Below are 25,431 nucleotides of genomic sequence, written 5' to 3'. Positions count from 1 at the left end.
GTATTAATTGTCATCAGAATTGTTTGAGGGCTTCTGAGCAAATGTATAATGTACACAGGATGACTGTGTTTAAAGTAGTACAGAGGATTCTGAACATCCCATAAGAAACTGCATTAAATATATGTAGGGATAAATAAATATACACCATTATTTGCAATGTCTATGCTCATGTAAACTGTGTGTGTGTGAGTAACTGCAGCTATCTAAATATGTACATTCATGTACATTTTCTCTCTGTGTACATATGTGTGTGTGCACATATATACACTCAAGCACTCAATTTGAAATTAATACAACATAGTATGAATGTGATGACATGCAGTTTATAACATGGGTATCTTAGCAGCAGACATTGCAGTCCATACATGTTGTAAAATTTACCTACATAATGTTTAACTATAAAAAGCAAGGAAATATATATTAACCCAATTTTCAAATTTTTGAAAGCCTGTACTTTATTTTCCTAAAAGAACCAGGTTAGAATTCCTGAAAAGACAACATATGTCATTTATAGTGACCTGCCTATTTTCTTCTTTCATAGTAAAGCAACATGGTTTGTAGTGTGCATTTTTTAGGGTCTATATTATATATCTGAAGCTTCAAAATTTTGAACCTAATATATTCAACAACATATGAGCAAAACTTGAAACCTTGAATATATGTTGTTGTTTGTCTTTTGGCTTTTCCTGGTTAGGGGTCGCCACAGAGGAGCTCTGGTCCGCTAATGATTGGCAGTAGATTTTCAGGACCACCAAGGTGCCAGCTCGACATCCAACCTTCAACGAAGGCATGCCCATTTACGCATGTCCTTTGAATGCCCACCCAACCATGGGGAGGACATGCAGACTCCACAAAGAAGGCACGCCCCGCACTCCAGCCGAGAATCGAATGGGAGAACCTCTTGCTGTGAGGCAACAACGCTACCGCTGCACCACAACCTCGAATATATAATAAAGTAAAAAAAAAATTACCTTAATGCTCTGAGCAGGGGGGCAAGCCCCCCTGCACCACCCACACCCCACCTACTTAAATACACCAACTCCAAGACTGCACTTCAGTGCAGAAAAGGGAAATTTCCCCATTCTGCACATACAGAGCCATTGCCTTTCACCTTCGAACTTTTCAAAGTTCGACCATATGGTGTCAACCATGTGACATTTGAACTTTGAAACGTTCGGCAAATTAATAAGGACCCCATTTTTTATACATTTTAACTACCCTGTATTAATTAGCTATATTACATTTCAAGCGTAATCATTTTCATTATGTACTGGAAAATTTGATGTGTCATGATGATGTACCAAAATCCATAAAGATATTAATAACACTGAGTCTGTTAGCAGTCATCATGGTACAGTTGCTCACATATATATCATGTATAATAATGAACCTTGTCATGTTGCAGTGATGGACCAATGTGACCATGGTCTCTGAACTCTTTAATATTCATAAATGCCAAAGGCACTCTGTCCCTGCTAAGAGAGAGAATCTGGGAACCTCTTAACTAAATTTGTAGAAGTGTTCTAAACTATTTTTCATTCTTGACTTTCAGCCATAATTGTTAAACATCATAAGGAGAAGCAGTAATATAGAATCCGAAGTTGAAATTAAGTAGTTGTGCAAAAATGATGTCTTGTGACAGACTAGCCTGCAATATTTGTATTGTCTGTCTATGATTTCCACATGCAAATACGTGCAGATAAGCAATATGCATTGATTACTGTGATGCGCTAACTTAGTTTGGGTGTCTGTGCATGCCATTGAAGGAACTTGGTTCTTAAGTAGGAGTTATGTTAGATGAGAAATATTTTGATACTTCATAGTTAACACCACTACTAGCACTAAGAAATCTCATTATTCCTGAGATAAAAAACTTAGGACGTATTGTTCTAATACAGAAATTCTTAACCTGCTTATAAATTTATACTTGCAAATTTATGGGGAGCAAATTTACTGTGCATCAGAACAAGTCAAAACCAATTTTCTAGAAAGCCTGAACATTCCAAAATTTTACCATAATCAACAAAAAAATTATGTCAGCCCCCATATCTCAACAGGAGATAATTATGGTAAATAAATTAAAACCCAATAAGCCGCCACATCCAGATGGCTTCACAGCAGAATTTTGTGAAATCTTCTGCCCAGAAATCTCTAGAATATTGCTATTTCTTTTTAACTACATAATTAATAATAACATTACAGATGTCCACTTTAACTCTTTGAAAACTGTCTTTATTCTTAAAGAGAATGCTATTCCAAAGGATCCTAAGAGCTACAGACCCATTTCTTTAACTTAGATATCAAAATACTTACAACAATAATGGCTAATACTCATATTTATAATGTATATTATATCGCTTCAACAATCAGGGTTTATTCCATTTAGACAAACCTATGATAATGTTCTTACTTTGGAAACACTAATGAGTTTTTCCCAACAAACGAAATACCCAATATTTATGTTAGTTGTAGATGCAAATAAAGCTTTCAACAGACATAATGTAAATTTCTTGCTATTGATTTTACCTTACTTTGCATCCCCCCAAGTTTTATCCAAGTTATTAAAACACAATATAAGGCTTATGCCGTCCATTACATAAATAAAAGTATATCTAACAGATTTATCATTAAGAATGGAACTGGACAAGGTTGCCCTTTACCCCACATCTTTTTAATCTAATATATATATATATATATATATATATATATATATATATATATATATATATATATATATATATACACACACACACAAAACCCTTGTTTTTACTTATAAAGCAAGTTTCCTGCCATAGCCTTCCAATAATTAACACCAGAATTACCCTAACAGCATTTGCAGATGATTTAAATTTATATTTCACTTTACCAAGTTCTGATATTCCAAAACTACTGAAGGTTATCAAAACTTTTTTGAACCTAATTATAAACTGAATCTAGACAAAGCTGCAATATTCCCTTTAAACTCGTATACCCCACCCAACAAAAATTAAAATAAAACAATCCATAAAATATCTAGGGATCTCATTTTGTCAAAATATGATAGAGTTCTATAAAAAAAATGTTAAAATATAAAAAAGTATAGTACGAGATTGTAGCAGATGATATAATTTAAAACCACCTTTCTTATCAAAAGTCGCAGTTAAGATGAACATACTACCTAGATTTCTATATGTATTTATGGCTTCTCAAGTAATAGTATATAACAAATTCTTTAAAAGGTTACACTCAAATTTGACTAAGTTTATATGGTCCCCTAAAACCATTAGGATTTGTTATTATAAACTAATGCAGCCGAATGTAAATGGTGGACTTTATTTACCAGATTTGAGACTATTTTTTGACATCATTAACAGTAGCAGATTAATAACAATTGCTGAATATGATCTGAATGGAAATTTGTGTTCACTCTTCTGGCTAGAATTGTACCATAAATATATTATATCACTCTGCTTTAATCTTAAAGCTCTCCCCTTTCTTGATGAAAGGAACTTGATAACCTATAAAGTGCTTACCCCAATAAAAAATGTTTTAATCAATTTACAAAAACTTTTTGTATTGCTAAATCTATCTTCTGCTTTAGCAACTCTGCAACCTATACACCTTAATCTAAAACTTAATAGGTCAATGTTAAACCTAATCAACTTTCTGTTGTTAAAAAAAAAGCGAATCCTTGACTTTTCCCTTTCATAATTCTACCATCACGGAGATAAGAGACAAACTAAAGTTACCCAAGAGCTATACTACTAATTTAAGACAGATTAAAGAATTGTGCTCTGGTTTATTATCTAATAATAACCTAGTGGCTAAAGATATAGAGACTTATAAATCCGTCTGGAATTAACGTTAAAAAAATGATCTCAAGCATATACAACCTGACTATTGCAATTAAATACCAGAATGATATCTTATTTTCAAACTATTGGGTTAAAACAACCCCCTCCATCTCTAATTATCAAATAAAACAATCTATAAAACTAACCTATAAATTAATTCCCTTAAAAAAAACTTTTGTATACACAACTCATGATTCTAAACAATGCACACCTCACTCCTACAGTTTTATATAAATTGAACCCCTCAGTTCCAGCCTTTTGTCCTTGTTGTGAATCTCTGAGAGCTGATCTACTCCATATATTCTGGATCTGCAAGTGTGTTGATAAACTTTGGAATTCTCTAATGGTAAAACTTCAAAAGATGGGGTACAAAAAATCAACACTGTCATAGGAATTTACCATGCTCCTCCCTCTGGTCTGACTAGAGTACAAATCCACATTTTGATTACCCTTTTTATACTGGTTAAACTATATATCACATTAAATTGGGTAGACAGATAATCAGTTACATGGGGGGGGGGGGGTTAAAGAAATGGCAATCAGGCATTTGACAGCTCATAAACTTGTGGCATCTAACCGTAAAGCACACACTCAATTCATTGAATATTGGGATTTATTATTCAATCATATTTTGCAATAAATATCTAACCTTTAGTAATCCTAATTTATATCTCATCATATATCCTCCAATCTCCCTACCCTTTAATTTACTCTGTAATGATCAACTACCTATTTCAAAGGTATGTTAATTCTTTCTATAGATATACTGATCCCTTTTTTCTCTCTTACCTTTGGTTCTCCCTTTGCATCACTACTAAATCTCTCAGATATTTTTTTTCCTTGTTTTTGTTTCTGTCTATTAAGGTGAATGACACTTCTGTAAATGTATGTAGTATAGTTTACATGGTTATGTTGTTATTAACTACTCTGACAGGTTACTGTTGTCAATTTTTATTGGAAAGATTTGTTTTATTGTATAAAATAAATAAAGATTATAGAAAAAAAAAACAGTGCTTACATATAAAAGACTGGGCATCTGGTAGGGTTGTGGTTGGTAAGGTTTGACTATATGCAGTGTACTACACTACTGCTTTTTTTTAATAACCTTATTTACATGTATGTTGAATTTGAGCTTTTGGCCTAGTTGAATTCTCAGAAACATGACACTGTTGATTGTCTCACTTATTGTACTAGTGGATGGGTGTAAATATAGGCCACTGAATAAGCTACTAAGTTACTTAGCTGATTCAGAATTATTTTTGTTTTGGGAATGATTTCCTTTTTATTTCTTTATTCTGAATAAAAGAGAAGTTTCTAAATTAGACAAGTTTAATAAGAAACTGTAAATAATTCCCATTATGTATAAATAAGGTTCCACTTTATAATCCCGAAATACTGAAATCTCAAATTTCAGTATCCTGAGACCATAAAGCAGAATGTTCCAAATCCCGAAACCCCAAAACCACGAAACACAAAATCACAAACATAAACGCACCATACACCACACAACACATACATCATCTAACCCACACTACAATAAAACATACACAAATCTACACTACATATAACCAGGGGGGCAAGCACCCCTCTACTTATATATACTGACTCTGAGATTGCACCAAACAGAAAGACAGCAAACTCACCACTGCAGACACTACAGTACCCTCGCACACACATCACAAATATACGAACACCACCACCTTCAACATTTAAACACTCATACTTTTACCTGCCTACCCTAACCCACACATAAAACTTCCAAACACACTCACATACACTCAAACACGTACCTAAAACCCAACAAAATACCCACTTACCTTATATACCAGCTAAATCCACAGATTACACGATATAGCCTGCACATATTACATCCAGCGTCAAATATTGGAACACCATAACCGCGAATTTGACACTTCCAGATTCGCGCTTATGGAGTTTCGGGATTTTAAAAATTCCACTTTATGGTCTTGAGATACTGAAATTTGAGATTTCAGTATTTGGAGATTATAAAGTGGAACCGTATAAATATACATCAGAGACAGTAGTGTGCTGCCAGTTTTCTAGTGCAGCATCCTGACTCGTACACTGTCATTTGTGTTCTGAATGGTTTGTCTATTTACTAACCCCCTTGTCTGTCAACCATTGACCCACTTCCTAGTGGAATTCAGCCCGTTCAGTCCCTGGTCTGTGGGGAATCCTCCTGATGGTCATCCCTTGGTGAAGAGCCACCATTTAGGCTGAATTTGGCGATCTCACTGGCATCAAACCATTGAAAACTATTTTTGTGTAATGTTCTAATCCATTCACTTGTGACATCATCTCTTACATCACCATAGGAATCACCTATACCTCCCTATCAGTATTAACTTCTACACACATCTGGCACTTGCTCTCTACAGTAAACTGGGTGGCCATGCCCATGTCTCCTCTGCATTGCTTCCCATTCATTCAAATCCAACCCTGCCATCCAGTAGTCACTGGTTGTGGAACAACAGTCTGAGTGGGTTGGGACACACCCCTTCCTCCCAGGATGTGCTCGTCCATCCTTCCTGACATGGCATTAAGTGCCAAGCTGCTAATCAAACTCAGGTCACTTAGGTCATAGTCCAGGGTTTTACCCATCAATGCTACCGGCATGGCTTAAGTGTGGTATTGTGAGATCTATGGTGGTGAGATTTGGAAACCCTTATATTAGCAATATCAGATCACAGTCCTGAATTGAAATCGACATTTTGTTCTCTCTAAAATACAAGTAAGGAGTACATTTTGTGTAGTCAAGCAGTATGGCGGACTGAGTTGTTCAGAACCTATGAATGAAATAAAGGGGTAGCAAGCAATGCACGAAAGTGGATTTTTGTTCTGAAGCATCTGGCATATTTTCTTTTGTATTTATTTATCTTGCTTGTTTGTGTTTCCCTTCGGCTGACCACCAGTTCCTCTCCTCTTTCACTTGGTCTGCTAGTCCAACCTTAGCCTAATTGAGCTAATCTCAACCCATTTCCAGGGTGAGTGAACAGACTGAGGTCCCTGGTGCAGAGTCATACTACTGCAGGGAAATATTTTTACTGTATTTCTCTACCCGATGTATGTCTTATTAATATCCCAAGCATGGCGCATGTGTGAGCCTCAGTGCTGAAGTATTCCTCACTTTCACAAGGAACCCACCCTAATCCACCTTAAGTTTATACCTTGCAGTTGTTTTCTTGGTCTCCACTAGGAAAATCAACCATATGAGTGTACATTTGGCATGTGCTCCTCCCGCATCCCCACATGATGCACATGCCCTCCTCCACTGCCAACATCTCAGATGTCTGAGCCATTAATCAAACCCTAGTCACCTCGGACATACTTGGGGCATTATCCATGTATGTCATGGCACTACGTATCTTTATTTTTAAGCATAAAAAATCTTCAGCCAAGTCAAGACTTGTTGATAAAACAGAGAAATTCATTCAATATATTAGAGTTTCCAGTCCATATAATAAAAGCATTATCCAGGAATCTCACATACTGTGAAATGTAATTTAAAATCATCTTCTTCTTCTTTCAGCTGCTCCTATTTGGGGTCATCACAGCTGATCATCGGTTTCCATTTCTTCCTGTCCTCTGTATCTTGCTCTGCCACACCAACCACCTGCATGTCCTCTCTCACCACATCCATAAACCTTATTTTAGGCATTCCTCTTTTCCTGTTACTTGGCAGCTTCATCCTTAGCATCTTTTTCCCAATATACTCTGCATCCCTCCTCAGCACATGTCCAAACCAACGTAATCTTGCGCCTCTGGCTTTGTCTCCAAACCTTCCAACCAGGGCTTGACCCTCTAATATACTGATGCCTAATCCTGTCCACCCTCATCACACCCAGTGCAAATCTTAACATCTTTAACTCTGCCATGTCCAGCTTTGACTCCTGCCTTTTTGCCAATGCCACTGTCTCCAACCCATATAACATAGCTGGTCTCACTGCCCTCTTGTAGACCTTCCCTTTCACTCTTACTGGTACTCGTCTGTCACAAATCACTCCTGACACTCTTCTCCACCCACTCCACTGGTACTCGTCTGTCACAAATCACTCCTGACACTCTTCTCCACCCACTCCATCCTGCCTGTACTCTCGTCTCCACCTTTCTTCCACACTCACCATTACTCTGAACTTTTGATCCCAAGTATTTAAACTCATCCACCTTCGCCACCTGTACTCCCTGCATCCTCACAATTCCTCTATCCTCCCTCTCATTCACACACATATATTCTGTCTTAGTCCTGCTGACCTTCATTCCTCTTCTCTTTAGAGCATATCTCCACCTCTCCAGGGTCTCCTACACCTGTTCCCTACTCTCACTGCAGATCACAATTTCAAATATTAGAGCCAAATACAAAGTTGCTTTCCAACCCCTAAAGTATAATGTTGGCACTGCATTCATGTAATTAGCTTACTGGCCACAAGGCAGTAATGGACAAGTTTATACAAGTGGAAATGGTGAGTGGATGTTTAATCTTAACAAGTTCTTTTTAATTTTGGGAAAAACACTCATTAAATTGGAGTTGTGGCTTTACCTACCTTGGTGAATTTTTATGCTAGGTACCTTTCTGTTCACCTGTTTGGATAAATATTTGGTTATTATCTTTATTTTTAATTTGACTGAAATACTCAATTAAGAGTTATACAAAAATGTACAGTACTGATGAGAAGTCCCAGTGTTTTTAATCTTCAATCTCTGTTTTAGCATGATATGGATACTAGTGACAGTCAGTCCATGACAGCAGCAGCCTCCCTTGAAAGGTTAAAGGGTGAGCAGTATTTATGTCCTTGTAGCAAGAAGTGGAATTCATAGTGTAAATACTGGTGTTTGCCATTCAGTAAGCAGAGCAGTAAAATGAATGACCAGCAGAAAGGAAGAAAAAACTTTATCCTGCAGTTTGAAGCATTATAAAAACAAGGTGGAGTATGTACTGTTTCATAAAGAAATTCCTCCTTTTAAGATATAATCTGAATGGCTTTGTGGCCTTACAGCTTATCAGATTGAGCTTTATAGTCTTTCTCAAAAAATGTAAAACATCTTCCTAGGTGTTATTGGGGCTGTGCCCCTACAACCCCAAACTCCAGACTGCACAAGGTTGCTAGGTAAGTGCTAGGCATTAGATTGGTTTTACTTATCCCATGGTCTATAATTATGTTAGCCCTAGTGAGAATAACTGGATTATTATAATTTGATTTGAGGGGACCCTATAGTAAGCTTCACTGCACTGACAATGCCTTCTCAATCCATGGTTCCAAAGTAAGAATCTCTTCCTAAAGATCATTCCTCTTTCCCTATTTTCTGATGAAAAATAATAGCACTTTTCAAGACTCTAGGAAAATGCAACCGCTATCCCTCTGGTCATTCGATTAACATCTCCATTCCCTTCTTCCCTCTACATACTTTGCTCTGACTCTACTTTTGATTGTAATTTTTTCAGCATGCTACCTCTGATTTCCACTCAATATATAATGCATGGATGTATTGTATTTTTTTAATCAGTCTGTGTTTAATGCTCTGTATTGCCTTTATGCCTTCAAGCCAATGAAGATATTCACTTTGTATGTTATATATATATATATATATATATATATATATATATATTTCTCACTCACTCTGTGAAGAATGTCTATCTATTGTGTTTACTCTGGGCTGAGACTGGAATAGGTCCAGTGGGATCAGTGCTCAAATCCAGATAAATTCAAAATAACAAGTAAAATAAATTAAACATTTAAAGCACAACTGTGCCACCTGCTCAGATAATTCTTTCAAATAATTGTATGTCGTTTGACTACTAAATGATGTCATCTTTACCTTCTCTTTTTTCTCTCTCTTTCTGTCTTTCCTCTCTGAAGAGTTAACTTTCTTGCCATCTCTTTCAGCTGTTCATTGTTCCACACCATAGTTCCTCTATATGTTTTCTCCTGTAAGAGAAATATTTATTTATTTATTTTACATTTGTTTACCGGGATAGTCAGACTGGATACATGTCCATTTTCAGCGGAGGCCCGTGGGAGAAAAGCTCCACAAAGACAAACTTGCATAGATTACACAGAAGTTAGCAAACAGTTATAAAAACAAAATGATTATATACAATGGGTTAGTAGTGATTCCCTAGTAGGGACTCACAATTGTCATGGACAGAGAATTCAAAGTAAGAGACATCAGATTGGAAGCACAGCTTGGTGACATAGTTACAAGTTATGATAATTGCAGAATATGCTTTTAGTTTATAACTTAATCAGGGTTGGTACATGGGTATAGCCAATTCACTTTGAGATACTGTTTGAGTTTTTTTTTTTTTTTTAAGAGACTTTTGGAGGATTGTAGGGTTATATAGTTTGGCAATGAATTCCAGGTTTTGCCAATGAAGTTGACAAACAGGGATTCACCAGCAGAGTTATTAGCTTTGTTGGTTTGGACCAGTAGTTTATCGGCTGACCGTAGGTATCTTAGATTGCTATATGGCTTAATAATATTTTTAAGTGAGGGGGTATCCTCAAGGTGGTACAAACTTTTGTGCGCTATTAAGAGTTGATTGAATTGAATTAAGCTGGGCAGTTCTAGCCACCCTAGTTGTTTAAGTTTCTGGTAGTGGTGGGTTCTATAGGTGGAGCCAGTGGCGAATCTGGCAAAATGATTGTAGCTATGGGACAGCTTACCTAGTTCGGATTTGTTGAGGTTTGAGAGTACAGGCGAGGCATATAAGAGAGTAGAGAGTAGGTGTGATCGGGCGATTGCAGTCCTAGCCAGTGGGGTTAAAAATGTCTTGTTTCTATACAGTGATCCAAGCTTCTTATTGATGGTCTGTATGGTTTTGTTGACCTGTAGGTCAAATTTGAGATTATTGTCTATGATAACCCCAGGCAGTTTGGTGTGATTATCTGGGGAAATAGTGGTGGCATTGTTAGATGTGACAGAAAATGAAAGTGTGGTGGATCTACTAGTGGGAGAGAAGAGTAGAAGTTTAGTTTTACTGGGGTTCAGAAGTAGGCGTTGATTGGCGAGTTCTTGATAGTGTTAAATGTATTTTGGGTTAAGATTTGCAAGTCGGATGGGGAGGTGGCTGAGCAGATGAGAGTGGAATCATCTGCATTATTGGATGCAGGTGGCTTTAGGGATAGCAGTGTGGAGGTTGCTGATAAAAATAGAGAAAAGTAGTGGACCTAGTATGGACCCTTGAGGGGCACCAAGTGTGAGAGGTAACTGGCTGGAGAGTTTGCCCTGCCATAGTACTGCCTGCTGTCTACCAGTCAGGTAGGACTGGAACCAATGGATAGCAGGCTTGTTGAGAGAAATAGATTTTGGTGAAAGAATGAGAAGTTCATGATTGACCATGTCAAAGGCTTTTGATAGGTCAAGAAAGAGGACAGAGGTTAGCCTATTGTCATTCCAGTTTTGGTTTATGGCAGTAGTAAAGGAAAGGAGGGCTGAGGTGGTGCTGTGGTATGGCCTGAAACCATACTGGGAGTCTGATAGTAAGTGCTTCTGTGAAAGGTATTGCGTTAGTTGATTGTGTACACATTTCTCCATTATTTTGGCTAGTGGGGAAAGAATGGCAATGGGTCTATAGTTGGATATGTCTGAGGAGCTACCACCTTTATGGAGTGGGATGACGTGAGATATTTTCCAGAGGGAGGGGATAGCATTTTCGGATAAGGTTCTGTTGATGAGGATAGATATGGGATATGCCATGGCATCTGCAGCTATTTGCAGGTACTCTGCAGTGAGGAGGTCAACAGCGAAGGTGGTAGGTTTTAGATTTTTTAGAAATGTTTTGATAAAACTTGTGGATATTGGTTGGAAGCCAAATTCCAGGTCATTATTAGGTAGATACGGCATGTGGTTTAAGTTAGAGGGGGTTAGTTGATTTGCTAGGGATTGGATTGTTTCAGTGAAAAAGTTATTAAAGGTGCTAGCTATTGTCTCTGGGGAACTATGGGTGTAGTTAGCCAGGGTTGGGGTGGTGGAGTGACCTGGACAAAGTAGTTGATTTAAGCCTGCCCAGAACTTTTGAGGGTTGCTGTGGTGCTTTTGTAGGAGATTTTGGTAGAAGCATTTTTTATCCAGTAAACTTTTTGTATCATTCCTGAGTTGACGATATTTTAGATGATCAACTGGGGCTTTGGTTGTTCTCCAGCTGGCCCAGACTCTGTTTCTAGTTTTGATTTTTGCTTTGGTATCTTTTGTGAGCCATGGTGCTGTATTTGATCTAGTTTTTATTGTACGTGCTGGAGCATGGGAATCAAGGATACTTAGGAATTTAGTGTTAGTGATCTATGGCCTCCTCTAATGTTACATTTTTTAGTTTTGACCAGTCAACTGCTTTTAATTCATTTCAGACTATAGCAGCATCAATGTTTTTCCTGTTTCTAAATGTTTTATATTTGGGCTGGTGAAGGTTTCCTGCCTTATGTTTTATGATATAGGTTAGACAATGGTCACTGAGGTCATTAGGGAGAGTACCAGCTGTGTACAGTTGGGGTTGGTTATTAACTAGGATCCAGTCTAGAATACTTTCCTTGTTGGTTGGTTTGTTTATCCTAGTGGGAGAGGTTATGGGCTGTTTAAACCCAGATACGTTTATATTAGTGAGGGGGGGGGTTGGAGGAACAGGGGTACCAGTCGGTGTTAAAATCACCAAGAACTAAGGTTTCTTGGGGATAGGTAGTGGATAATCAGTAAAGGAGATCTTCTAGAGTATTTAGGTTGTTGCTTGGTGGAATGTATGCAAAGACGATGTTTAAGTGTTTGTTATGGTTAATTTGTAGCTTGGTTATGAGGAGTTCCGCGTTATTGAATTGGGGGGGGGGTTGAATGGTATCTCTATTAACGGTTAGAGTATTTTTGTAAAGGACTGCTATTCCACCTCCTTTCCTTGTAGCACGGTCTAACCGGTGAATATTGTATCCTGGAGGTAGTATCTCATGGTCAGTAGTACTGGGTTTTAGCCAGGTTTCCGTAAGACACATAATGTCTGGGGAGTGGGTTACTAGGAGGGCATGTAGGTTGGGAATCTTATTGTTAATACTTCTAATATTTAGGTGAAATGCTAGGAGGGAACTAGTGGGAGTATTCATGGGTAGCTTGACTGTGGGGGTTGTGGTAGGGGAGTGGAGGTTATTGGGTGTGGGTGGGCCAGGGTTGGGATGAATGTCTTCATGTGTTATAAGGTTATAGTGACAGGATATTCTGAGCTTTAGGAGTTTGTTTATAAGCTTTATATAGTCTTTGTCTTTAGGATTATGTTTTGTGGCTGTACAGGGGTGGTATTTTATAGAGGGTGGTATATTCGGTGTGCAGGGGAAGGTAAAGTGTTTGGTGTTGTGTGAAGTCGTGGATGTCTGTTTGACCATTTGGGTAGTGAATACCATGGTCAAGTGTTTGTTCATATGCAGTGAGATGGTAAAATAGAAACAGTATAGGCATTTGGGTAATTAGTGTTTTTTTTTGCTTGTTTGCATTTTGATAGGAAGCGAGCCAAATTTAATGGCTGACTGTGCTAACAGGGTGTGGAAGAATGAGAGAGAAGGAAATGGGTTAAGGGGGCAGGGTTGCTCAATGATGTGTGAGGTGCTGATTGGTACTTAGCAGGAGGGGAGTGGCAAAGTCTGGTTTAAATTTAGCACTAGTGGGGGGCGGGTGAAATTTGGGGGCAGGGAGGGGAGCAGAGCTAACACTGACTTTGAGAGTTACCTTGGGCTTTTGGTTTGGTTTGGTTTGAAATATATTCAAAGTAACAGGCCTAGTGTTGTACAACAGACCTTCTGGACCTGTTTTCTCAATGGAAACCTCAGAGGGCCAAAAGAGTGAGAAGTCAGGTCATTTAGTGATTTACTGAAGAAGCATATGAAACGGTGGGGGGTTCTTACTAAGAATATATCTGGACCAGGTGCTATTGCAGCTCAAAGCAAGACTAATTATTTCAATAGTAAGAACGCAATATGGACTGTATTCAAATAGTTAAAGGGAAGGCACTAGAACAGAAAAACTGTGAAAAAAGAATGTTAGAGCAGTGATGATGGACTGAGAATTGGGCAGGTGTTCTCAATGTAATGTGTCAGTGCTGTTTATGTACCTGTGGAAGAGCGGTGGGCAAAAACCAGCAAGAGGACTGGGATGCTAGAAGCTGAGGTTTTACAGCTGAAGATGATGATATGGGAGCTCATAGCCTGCGTCAGTTAAGTGCAGGCAGAGAAATAGGGAGATATTTTGACATGCATAGACACAGGGCAAGGTAGCAAAATGGACGAAAGGAAGATTAACTATGACATCTAAGCTGGAACAGAAAAGATATGCAACAAAATGAGTAGGTACAGAGAGAGAGCTGCAATTAGATGAGATGCCCAAGTATGAAGGTTGAGAAGGAGAGGAGATGGGTAAAATAGGCTAGGAGTTGATTAACATGCTCGAGTCAGAAAATAAGTGAGACTAATATCTGCTTGCTAGAGAGCACCAAAGATTAGGAGTGAAACAGTAAAGAGAAGATGGAGGATTCAGTAGCAGTGGACAGTGCAGGAAGAAATAGCAAGGAAAGGAAGGCCAAGGCAGTGCCAATCTTTCAGACATCTTAGGAAGGGCAATTTGAGGCTGAAAAAGGCAGAGTAAAAATGGAGCAGACAGGAAAAATAGCTTTGGAAAAGTGTGTAGACGAGATGGAGCAGCCACATTGTTAAGGACCAAAGCAGGGGTAGCAGAAGAGAAGTGACAGGAAGACTTCTAGAAATCAGAGGCCACATGGTGAGCTAAACGTGCACACGCATGTCAAAATGAAGTTGACAATTTGCAGTAAGAAATGTCCAAGGACAGAGATTAGACAGGGCAATTCAGGAAGGGAGAAAGCTTTTCATAGATGGAGGAAGTGCCCATGAGTCATAGTTGATTTTGGTTTCCAGTAGCTTGCCAGATAGAACAAGAGAAGGGCACATAGAAGGATGCTGGAAGTGATCCTGACACATGAGGATTTGAAATGTATAGCAGACTTGTTATAGATGGTAAGGATAGGAGCCTGGATTACAATGAACAGCTGAAAAAGAGGACTGATAATTAAGGATTTGGTTTTCTAGATGACTGAGGTGAAGTAAAATAGACAGAAAATGAGTCTAGCTTGTACAAAAAAAGGTGTGTATAAATACATTACAGCTTACATCACATGTCTGTTTTTCATGTAGTTATCCATGGTCTAAGGACAAGCAGTTATATTTTACACACTGAAGACTGGGTTTATCTATTGGGAGATGCTGCATGTCTGCATTTACATACTGCACTGAAAAACAGTTGCAATTGGCTGCAGAGCTATGACATAATGAAATCAGGCTGAGGGGAAATGGAAGATTTCTGAAAATAAACCTCTATGAGGAAAGCTGCAAACAGAAAGTAGCATGACACTGGATGTTGGCGTCATCTGTGCAGGGCTTATAAATAAAAAGGAATCACTACATATGGATGTAGCAGGTACACAGGAAAGGCATTAAGGGAAATTCATCCAAAAAGTTTTCTCACGTGGAAACATTTTCTTTTAATTACTCTGTAGGTACTCTTTCCACCCATGCCTGCTGTGCATCAAACTTCCCCAAATAAGACTTTTCCCCTTACATGGGGTAATCAGAAGAGTAGGCTTTGAATAATCTTAAAAATAATAAAAAGTGTGGTAATAAATTCAGCTAAGGGCAGTACGGTTGTTGATTTGGACTGGTCCATGTATTTAGCAGAAGCCCAAAAACAATTATCTGACCAACATTTTTGTGCAAAAATGTTGATAGATCTTAGTAGTAAGTTTAAAGCTGACATAGATTTCTTCACTCAGCTGTACAAGAAGGTATTATTAGTAAGGATGTGGCTTTACATTTAACTGTTCAGGACCCTTTGCCACAATATCTATACCAGTTGCTAAAAATAAAGATTTAAAGAAATCACTAGGTAGATCAATTGTTTCAGGCAATGATTCATTAACGGGACCATTGTCAGTGTATCTCACCAAATATCTTAAACCATTATTGAAGCCTGTAGGACAGTGCTGAGTTCTTAAATATTACACAAAATATGCAATTGGAATCAGATTGGTATGCGTGCACATTAGACGTAACATCACTACATACTAATACCACAGTGGGCAGGCCTTATGGCATTAGAGCACCGGTTAAATTGTATACCATTATATAGTCCTGGATTTAATACTTTCCTTTTGTGCTTAACAGGGCATGTGCTTAACAAAATTTTTTTATTGTAGTGCACCCGCAGGTGTAGCTGAAGTAGATATGGGTTCCTTCCTACCTGACTCTGGTGACAGCCCTATAGGCCGAACACACCAAGGTGGCAAGAATGACAGATTTTATTCTAGGTGACACATCTAGATTAAAAAGCAATAACACATCCACAAAAAAATTATTTCAACAGTGCACCAGTTAGCAATAAAGCAAGGTGAGATATGCATGCAATGAAAACATACATTCACCCTCTTCCCCAGAACTCAGAAAAGGTCTAGACATTCAAACATGCACAAAGAAGACAGTATCAATGAGCAGTAAAGCTTTATAATGCAGCAATACAAACACTGAAAAAATGCAGTGTCATTCAGCAATAAAAGAGTTATAATGTGACAATACAGATATGAGAAAATGCAATATCATTGAGCAGCAACATTCTTGAAGGCAGCAGTCCTAACACAAGCAAAATACAATGTCATTGAACAATGAAGATTTATAATGCAACAATACAAATTTGAGAATATGCAATGTCATTGAGCGGTACTAACACCCTCAACCCCCTTGATCAATTCTAAACAGACCAACTATGAAGCACTCTATTATGCCCTGTTCACTGGCCAATGACTACTTACAGTCTTGCTGCCGGCATGATGGGGCCCAAGTTGGAGCTCATATGGATCCTAGTTATTTGTAATCCACAAAGTATTCAGGGGGGAAAATCCACGATCTTATAAAAATATAAAATGATGGCCAGAGCCTCTCACCACTCCATCAAGAATATCCTAGTGACCAGGCACAGTGGTTCCTCTGATGAGAAAAGTAGAAAATCACCTGCCAGAACTCTGGTAATCATCTATGGCTTCTCTGTACTCGGCCCAAAGGAACTCCTTTTTCTTGCTGAATCATATGCAGATGTGGAACTGGTTTCAGACTTCTCTCCTCATTCTACAACATAGCATCATCCAGGATTTCAGCAACAGACAGACTCAATCTGCTACTTCACTTCCCTGTCCAAAAGCACTAGAAAGAAAATCCAGTCATGCTGCAAGGCCCTTTTTCCCTTCAGCTCCCTGTTTGTCTTCCCTCCTTCAGCTAGCATCTCAGTTTCCTCTTTCATTTTCGAAATTGCATTTTAAATCCCTGAAAAGGAGCTCCACCTTGTGGTGTAATGGAAATCTACAGTCTATTACTTTTACAATGAAAGATAGTAGGAGCTACACTCTCCCCTGATTTGAAAATCTTGTGCCCCCCCCCCAAGAACTGAACAATATTTTTGCATTCAAAGGGTACATTCCACCAAGGATAATCAGCCTTGTGCTTAACTTGGGATGGGGTGTCACCACTGGAGTAGGAGGCATAGGGATTATGTGTGCAGACTCTCTGATGAGCTGTGGTCACAGGTTCCTGTGTACTATGTCCCAAGCTGTTATATGTAAGTCTCTGTGGGGGCTGAATCAGTCTCTGCAGTTTTGGTTCGAAAGAGACAGCTAAGGAATTTTGCTTGGAAGGTTTTCACTCACATCACATTTAATGTCCATTTCTTCAGAAGGCATATTGTCTACTTCTAAGATCTCCTCTTTTATAACTTCACTTATGTTTTCCATAATGGTATGACTGTCCTCAGTACTATTTTCTGAAGTTTGCCTAGTTAGGGCCTCCATCAGTATCAAGTTCTTGCAAGAGATACACAAACATTACTTAGACTACTGTTAGGCCTGGGCTGCTCAAAATGACAAGGAACGAATTTCGGTGCATTTCCATTGAGATTAGAGCTCACAGGGTCTTGAACATCCTCAAAAAAAAGCCCACCGAAACCCCAGTCATCATCACTGTCCTCCTCTCCTTCAGCAGGAGGAAGCATAGGCTTTTGAACATTGGAAAGGATAGTTCCTCCCTGCCTTAGCCTTCTGGATTGACTTGAGCTAGGCTTCTGCTGAGCCATTCTAGGTTCCGGATTCATGAGTCTCACTGATTTTGCCAAAGGCATTATGTTGTGGTGCCAGGGTTTTAATGGGTCCTTCTTTCCTCCCAGGGCAATCTTGGCAGACAGGGATATTAGGTAGCTGAGAACAAATTATGTAAATCTCAGATCCCCAGCGTCCAGCTAGTTTATGCCTTCCTTGTAGTCCCACATTTCTCAAAAGAACTCTGTCCCCTGGCTGCAAATCATGCATCTTTACTTTTTGTCATAGTGAGCCTTGTTTCGCTGATGTCTTTGTCCTGTTGATTTTTCAGCCCGCTCATAAGCCTGTCTGAGGTTCCTCTCCACATAATTGCCAAGAGATCGCAGTGGTGTATCATCAGCTGTGACTCCAAAGGTGACGTCAACAGGAAGACAAGCTTCTCTTCCAAACATTAGGAAGTAAGGCGAGAATCCTGTAGCATCATTTTTGTACTGCTGTAAGCATGCACCACTCTGGCTACATATCTACTCCATTGACTCCTCTTCTAAGCAGATAGTGTCCCCAACATGTCAAGCAAATTTCTGTTGAAATGCTCAGGCTGAGGATCCCCTTCAGGATGATAAGGAGTGGTGCAGCTTTTTTGGACACCCAACAGAGTGAGTAGTTCATGGACAAGCTTACTCTCAAAGTCATGTCCTTGATCAGAGTTTACCTTTTTGGCAGGCTGTAGTGTACAAAGAACTTCTCAACTAGTAGTTTCACCACTGTAATAGCTATGTGATCGCGAGTGGGAAATGCTTGAGCATATCTGGTATAGTGGTCTGTCACCACCAGCACATTACTTATCCTGCCTTCATCCGGGTCAATGTACAGAAAATCTATACAGACCAGTTCCATGGGTCCACTACTTTCCATTTGACCCAATGAGGCAGCTCTGGTCAGCAGAGTCTTTCTCTGAATGCAACAAAGACATGTACGACAATAATCCTCAACATCTTGCTTCATGCATGGCCAGTAGAACCCGTCTCGTACCTGACCCATAGTTCTGTCATAACCAAGATGACCGTGTTCATCATGCAATGACTGGAGTACTACTTCTCTATACTTCTGAGAAAGCAACAATTGCCATTTTTCACTGCCGAGTGCACTTGGAGATCTCCTATACATTAGTCCATTTTGTATCTGGAGTCTGTCCCATTCTTTGGCCAAAAGTCTTGCCAGATGATGAATATCCATGCAAAGCATATTAACTTGTTTCTTCTCTAAAGCAGCTACCACCAGCTGACCTAAGGGGTCTTCTCTTTGATCTCTCCTGAGGTCACTGTTACTCAAAACTTGTAGCGATGAAGCCTGTAAAGTGACCAGATCACAGTAAGCTTGGGGTATGCTTGCTGCAGACAGACCCAACTTCTGGGCCCAACATTCAGTGTGTTGATAGCAGGTTGCAATCTGACACACAGCTCTCACCCCTGGGACTGCAATTTCTACCCATTTATCATCGGGGTGTAAACCTCCCTGAGGTCTTCTGGACAGACTATCAGCATCTCCATTTTCCGTGTCCTGGGCGATATTTCAAACTGAAATTATAGTTGCATTGAGCTGCCATCCATCTGTAGCCAGTAGCATCTAGCTTTCCAGTGGTCTGGATGTATATCAGAGGATTGTTGTCAGTCTGCACTTCAAATTCAGCCCCATAGAGATAGTCATGCAGCTTGTCCACTACCACCCACTTTAAAGCAAGGAATTCCAACTTGTGTGCAGGGAAGTTTCTTTCTTTGGGGGATAAACTCCAACTGATAAAAGCCACAGGTCTCAGCTTCTTGTCATACTCCTGGTAAAGGACGACTCCTAAGCCATCCCTGCTAGCATCCACATGTAAAGTGTATGGCTTTATTGAGTCAGCATATGCCAGCACAGGGGCATGTGTGAGGCAGTACTTAAGCTATTCAAATGAATCTTCGCACTCAGGAGCCCAAAGACTCTCGAGTTATTTAGAACCTCTCGGCCCCTTAGGTTTTTTCACAAGGATATCTTCATCTGTTTCATCTGCTTTCTCATCATTTCAGAGCAAATGGTTGAGGGATATTGCTATCTTTGAAACTCCTTCCACAAATCTTCTATAGTAACTGCAGAACCCCAGAAAAGATTGCAGCTCTGTGATAGTTTTGGGTCTGGGCCAAGATGTCACCGCTTCAGCTTTGTTGGGATCTGTGGATATTCCATTTGCAGACACTACATGTCCCACATAGGTCACTGAAGATTGGAAGAACTTGCATTTGTCCAATGACAACTTCAGGCCTTCTTTCTCAGTCCCGTCCAATACCTTCATCAGTCTTTCTTCATGCTCCTCTAGGGTCCTCCCAAAGACAATGATGTCATCCAGGTTGACTTCCAGAGGGTTCAGGCACCTAGGCAGCGAGATATTTCCCTGTGATACATTTGACTGGGGACACATGGTTGAAGTGACATTTAGCTGCAAAGAAATATGGCTGTTTGCAAATTCCCTGTGGGCAAAGAGAAGCATACACTGCCATGCCCACAGTTTTAATAGCCAAACGCACAGGGGGAAAACATGTCCATGGCCCCCAAGGGGCTATGAGACAGCAGGCAATATGGCAGGCATCAGCAGCAGGCTGGCCAGAGGGCATGTCAGTAGCAGTACAAATGCAGTGCACAATGGGCAGTGTCTTTATAGTTAGAGTGTGTGGACCACTACCCCCTTCACAATGTCTAGGGAACATTACCTAAAACATAAACTGGGGCATAGATGTGACAACAGTAGCTTGCAGGATTTCCTCCATGCTGCAGCACACTTCTTCATGTTGTAGTTATACAAGTATGTACTGTACACTGAGCACAACACTCATTACTTCTTTTGTCCCCATCCCCTTGGTTATTAAAGCTGTGAGCATGGCAGTGTGGGCTTGTCTTTGCCCACAGGGAATTTGCAAACAGTCATATTTCTCTGCAGCTGAATGCCACTTCAGCCATGTGTCCCCAGTCAAATGTACCACAGGGAAATGGCTCGCTGCCTAGGCACCTGAACCCCTTCCAGGATATGCATGTCTCCAACTGTTCTTTCCATGATTCCCTGGAAAGTTGCAGGTGCATTTGATAAACCTTGAGTTAGGCGATCAAACTCAAAAAATCCCAAAGGAGTGATGAAGGCAGTCTTCTCTTTATCTTCTGGGTGCATAGGGATTTGATAGTATCCACTCCTTAAGTCTAGCACACTGAAAAACTTACTGCCCACCAAGCAATTTAGAGCATCTTCAATGCGGGGAGTTGTGTACTGGTCTGGAATGGTTCGCTTATTCAGACTACGATAGTCAACACACATGGAATTGACCCATTCTTTTTCCTGACAACAACAATGGGAGAGGCATATTGACTTCTTGACACTTTAATTATTCCTGCAGTGTTTAGTTCTTCCAAATGTTTTCTTAAGTCCTCCAGGTCTCCTGGAGCTACTCTTCTGGAACATTCCTTGAAAGGCCGGTCCTCTTATTTGGTGTTCACTAGTAGAAAACCAATTTTTCTTTTTCATTAGTAGCTCTTTAACTCTGGTTAGCCACTCAAGGGGCAAGAGACCACCTCCTATATCAATGTCCTCCAGCTTCAACTCGTTGGCCCTGCTCTCATTCCTTGTCAACACTTGTGAATGCAGGACAATGGGGGAGTACTTCCTTTATTCTTTAACCCCACAGCCAAAGTGTCATAAGGATGCTTTAATTTGTCCACAGGCCAAACTTTTGGGACTATTTCCAGCCCTGGTGGCAAGTCACTTTCTGGATCCGTTTCCATCATGAGATGAGAGGAAACTCTTTGTCCCCACATCCTCACTTTGGCTCTCAAGCAGGTGACCTGACCGGGATGAATTATATGCTCTTTCCCAGACAGGGTCCACACATGACCAATTTCATCTTTCTTACTATCCTTCTCCCTTTGAAGGGCACAGGAAACTTGATCAGGAGAGGATGTAGTGTTGGGTGTTCCTGGGTCAACTGAGGCATTAGCATTCTTCTGACAAGGTCAGTATTTGTCCCCACTAAAATAGATGCTGAATCCTTTCCTTCTGGCCTGGGGCACACAACAGCAAGTGTTTCAAAACCTTCTGTTGACCCAACAACTGAAGTGGAAAATTCTAACTTGAGTGAGATATAACCATTATGAGGGAACTTCATGTCACTTAGCCCCCAGATCTCCAAATCTTCTAACTTTTCAAGTGGCAAATGCTTTAAGTATTTTTGGCAGAAGTCTCTGTACAGAATGGTGGTGTGTGCACCAGTATCCAACAGAGCTTTACTATACACTCCTCCTATTTTTACTGACAAGACAGGGGACGTTCCCAGTAGGCCATCGGGTAGTTTGTTTCCGATGCTGTCAGCTGTACGGCAGTCAGCATGTGGTTGAGGTACCACCGGTTGACCTTGCCATTTTAACGGATAAGACTATTGCTTAGTAATGCTTTGCGGTCTCAGATGCTATGATTTTGGCTGAGATGGCTTTCCATTTCAGTTGTTCACCTCAGATGAGCTAGAAATGTGCATAGTAGGTAGTTTCTCTCCTCTATTACAAGGGTTAGTGTGGAAAGGAGATCCAGGATGCTGTCTCTTGATGATAGATTTTATGGAGCTCTTTGTAACTGGGCACTCAGCTGGCTCCTTCACTGAGGCCCTTTGAAGTTTCCCTGCATTTGCTCTAACCAATAATAGTTTGTTCACTTTTTTCAAGTTCTTTGCATTAGGACACTGTCGCTTTATATGACCTGCATCCCCACAGTGTAAGGAAAATCCAGTAGGAACTCTGAACACTGGCTGATTCAGTTCTTCCCCGAGTCCTTTCATGGAGGTTCTAGTTGATGTATTCCTCCCTTCAGCTAAAATTACCATGGCTTTCTGCAATTCTGCAACTGTCTTGGTGACTTGAGCTATGGCGTCGGTCAGGGAAGACACCTGCATCTGCAATTGTGACACCTCTACATTGCGGACACTCTGGGCCATGACTCCTGTTTGAGTAGTGAGCATGGCTATAGGCTCCTGCTGATGTTCACTCACTGTTTTAATTGCTGTTGAACACTGAGATTTGGCTTCCAACATGGCTTCCTCTTCTCTCACCTCTTTAACCAACTGAGAATAAGTTAGAATCTCTTCCCTATTTCTCATCCTCATTTTCCACACAATGGGGTCTAAAGCTTGAGCTCCCTATAAAATTTGTCTGATCTGTACTTGGTCACCTACTTTTGGATCCACCCACTTCTTTAGGATGATCTGGTGGAGCATTTTATCTAATCGCTTAATGAAAACTTCTTGGTATGTATGTTCAAACTGATACTGTAAGTCAGCAGCCCTCATGGTCCTTCCAAACACATCCTGCAGTACTCCAAAATAGTCCTTGGCCATGCAAGCTTGCATTACCCATCCTTAGGTTGTGTATGGTATCCGCAGCTAATCCCTTTAGACTTTCAGCTATCCACTGCTTCTTCTGAGATTCTGGGATATCCCACTCCTATAGGGTGTGTGAAGCCTGATCCATTCAGGATTTAAAATCTTCCTCTCCCTGAGGTGTGGGTTGTTTGCCAAAAAAGAAAGCAATATGCAGTAGCCAAACCCAGTGAATGGCTGTGTAGGCTTTAAGCATTTTTCTACAATACTTCCCAAAGCATTCAAAACTTCAGGCCCTATAGTATTTATGGGCAGTGAAACTGCAGCTTCTGGTGAACGGTTCTGACCTACTTGGATAGCTTCCACAGGAATTTTCCCCGTTGCTGACATAGTGCACTTCTCAGGGATTACCACACAGACTGCACTCTCACCTGAAATGTGTACACCCGAAGGTATGTGCTCATACACTAAAGGACTTTTCCATTCTAATAAGGCCAATGTGCTCTGCTCAGTAGGGTCCATAGTGCTGTCTAATAACAATCTACACCCTACAAGTGGTAAGGATCCTGTGACTTGATGTATTTGCATATCAGCCCATGTGACCCCTGGCAACACCAGAATTAAGCAATGCTTTGACTGAGCATTGTGCTGTTTGCACCACTTAGCGGCTACTTCTGGGTTCATGTTTCTGCTGGATTTGCTTTCCACATGTACAGGGGAATAGGGTGGAGTCTAAGGCAGTACAGGTGATCCTGGATGAGCCCCCAAATGTAGCGCACCCGCAGGTGTAGCTGAAGTAGATATGGGTTCCTTCCTACCTGACTCTGGTGACACCCTTATAGGCCGAACACACCAAGGTGTCAAGAATGACAGATTTTATTCTAGGTGACACATCTAGCTTAAAAGGCAATAGCACATCCACAAACAAATTATTTCAACAGTGCACCAGTTAGCGATAAGGCAAGGTGAGATACGCATGCAATGAAAACATACATTCACCCTCTTACCCAGAATTCAGAAAAGGTCTAGACATTCAAACATGCACAAAGAAGACAATATCAATGAGCAGCAAAGCTTTATAATGCAGCAGTACAAACATGGAAAAAATGCAATGTCATTCAGCAATAAAAGAGTTATAATGCGACAATACAGATATGAGAAAATGCAATGTCATTGAGCAGCAAAATTCTTGAGCAAAATACAATGTCATTGAACAATGAAGATTTATAATGCAACAATACAAATATGAGAAAATGCAGTGTCAGTCAGCAGTACTAACACCCTCAACCCCCTTGAGAATTCTAAACAGACCAACTATGAAACACTCTATTATAACCTGTCCATTGGCCAGTGACTACTTACAGTCTTGCTGCCGGCATGATGGGGTCCATGTTGGAGCTCATATGGATCCCAGTTATTTGTAATCCACAAAGCATTCGGGGGGGGGGGGGGTCCACAATCTTATAAAAATATAAAATGACAGCCAGAGCCTCTCACCACTCTGTCGAGAATATCCTAGTGACCAGGCACACCGTGGTTCTTTTGATGAGAAAAGTAAAAAATCACCTGCCAAAACTCTGGTAATCATCTATAGCTTCTCTGTACTAGGCCCAAAGGAATCCCTTTTCTTGCTGAATCATATACAGACATGGAACTACTGGTTTCAGACTTCTCTCCTGATTCCACAAAATGCCATCATCCAGGATTTCAGCAACAAACAGACATAAACTGCTACTTCACTTCCCTGTCCCAAAACACCAGAGAAGAAAATCCAGACATGCTGCAAAGTCCTTTTCCCTTCAGCTCCCAGTTTGTTTTCCCTCCTTCAGCTAGTATCTCGGTCCCCTCTTTCACTTTCGAAATTGTCTTTTATATCCCTGAAAAGGAGCTCCACCTTGTGGTGTAATGGAAACCTACAGACTATTACATCTACAATGAAATACGATGGGAGCTACATTATTTTAATGATCGATGTTATTTGCAGTTGAAAGGTACAGCAATGTGGGCTTCTTTTGCCCCCATTTATGCTGATCTATTCATGGGTTACCTGGAGGAGCATATTCTATATAATACTTGTCATAAT

General features: G+C 40.1%; 1 protein-coding gene across 1 annotated transcript in view; it reads left to right on the top strand.

Moving 5' to 3' along the window:
* The window catches only part of LOC122810502 (SH3 and multiple ankyrin repeat domains protein 1-like), a 4,213,494-nt gene that overhangs the window by 2,246,910 nt on the left and 1,941,153 nt on the right, over positions 1-25,431 (top strand). The gene's annotated exons all lie outside the window — the stretch shown is intronic.

This window comes from Protopterus annectens, chromosome 9.part0, assembly GCF_019279795.1.
Source record: "Protopterus annectens isolate FY-2018-M chromosome 9.part0, PAN1.0, whole genome shotgun sequence".
Taxonomy (NCBI): domain Eukaryota; kingdom Metazoa; phylum Chordata; order Ceratodontiformes; family Protopteridae; genus Protopterus; species Protopterus annectens.
This window is presented reverse-complemented; position numbering and strand designations above follow the sequence as displayed.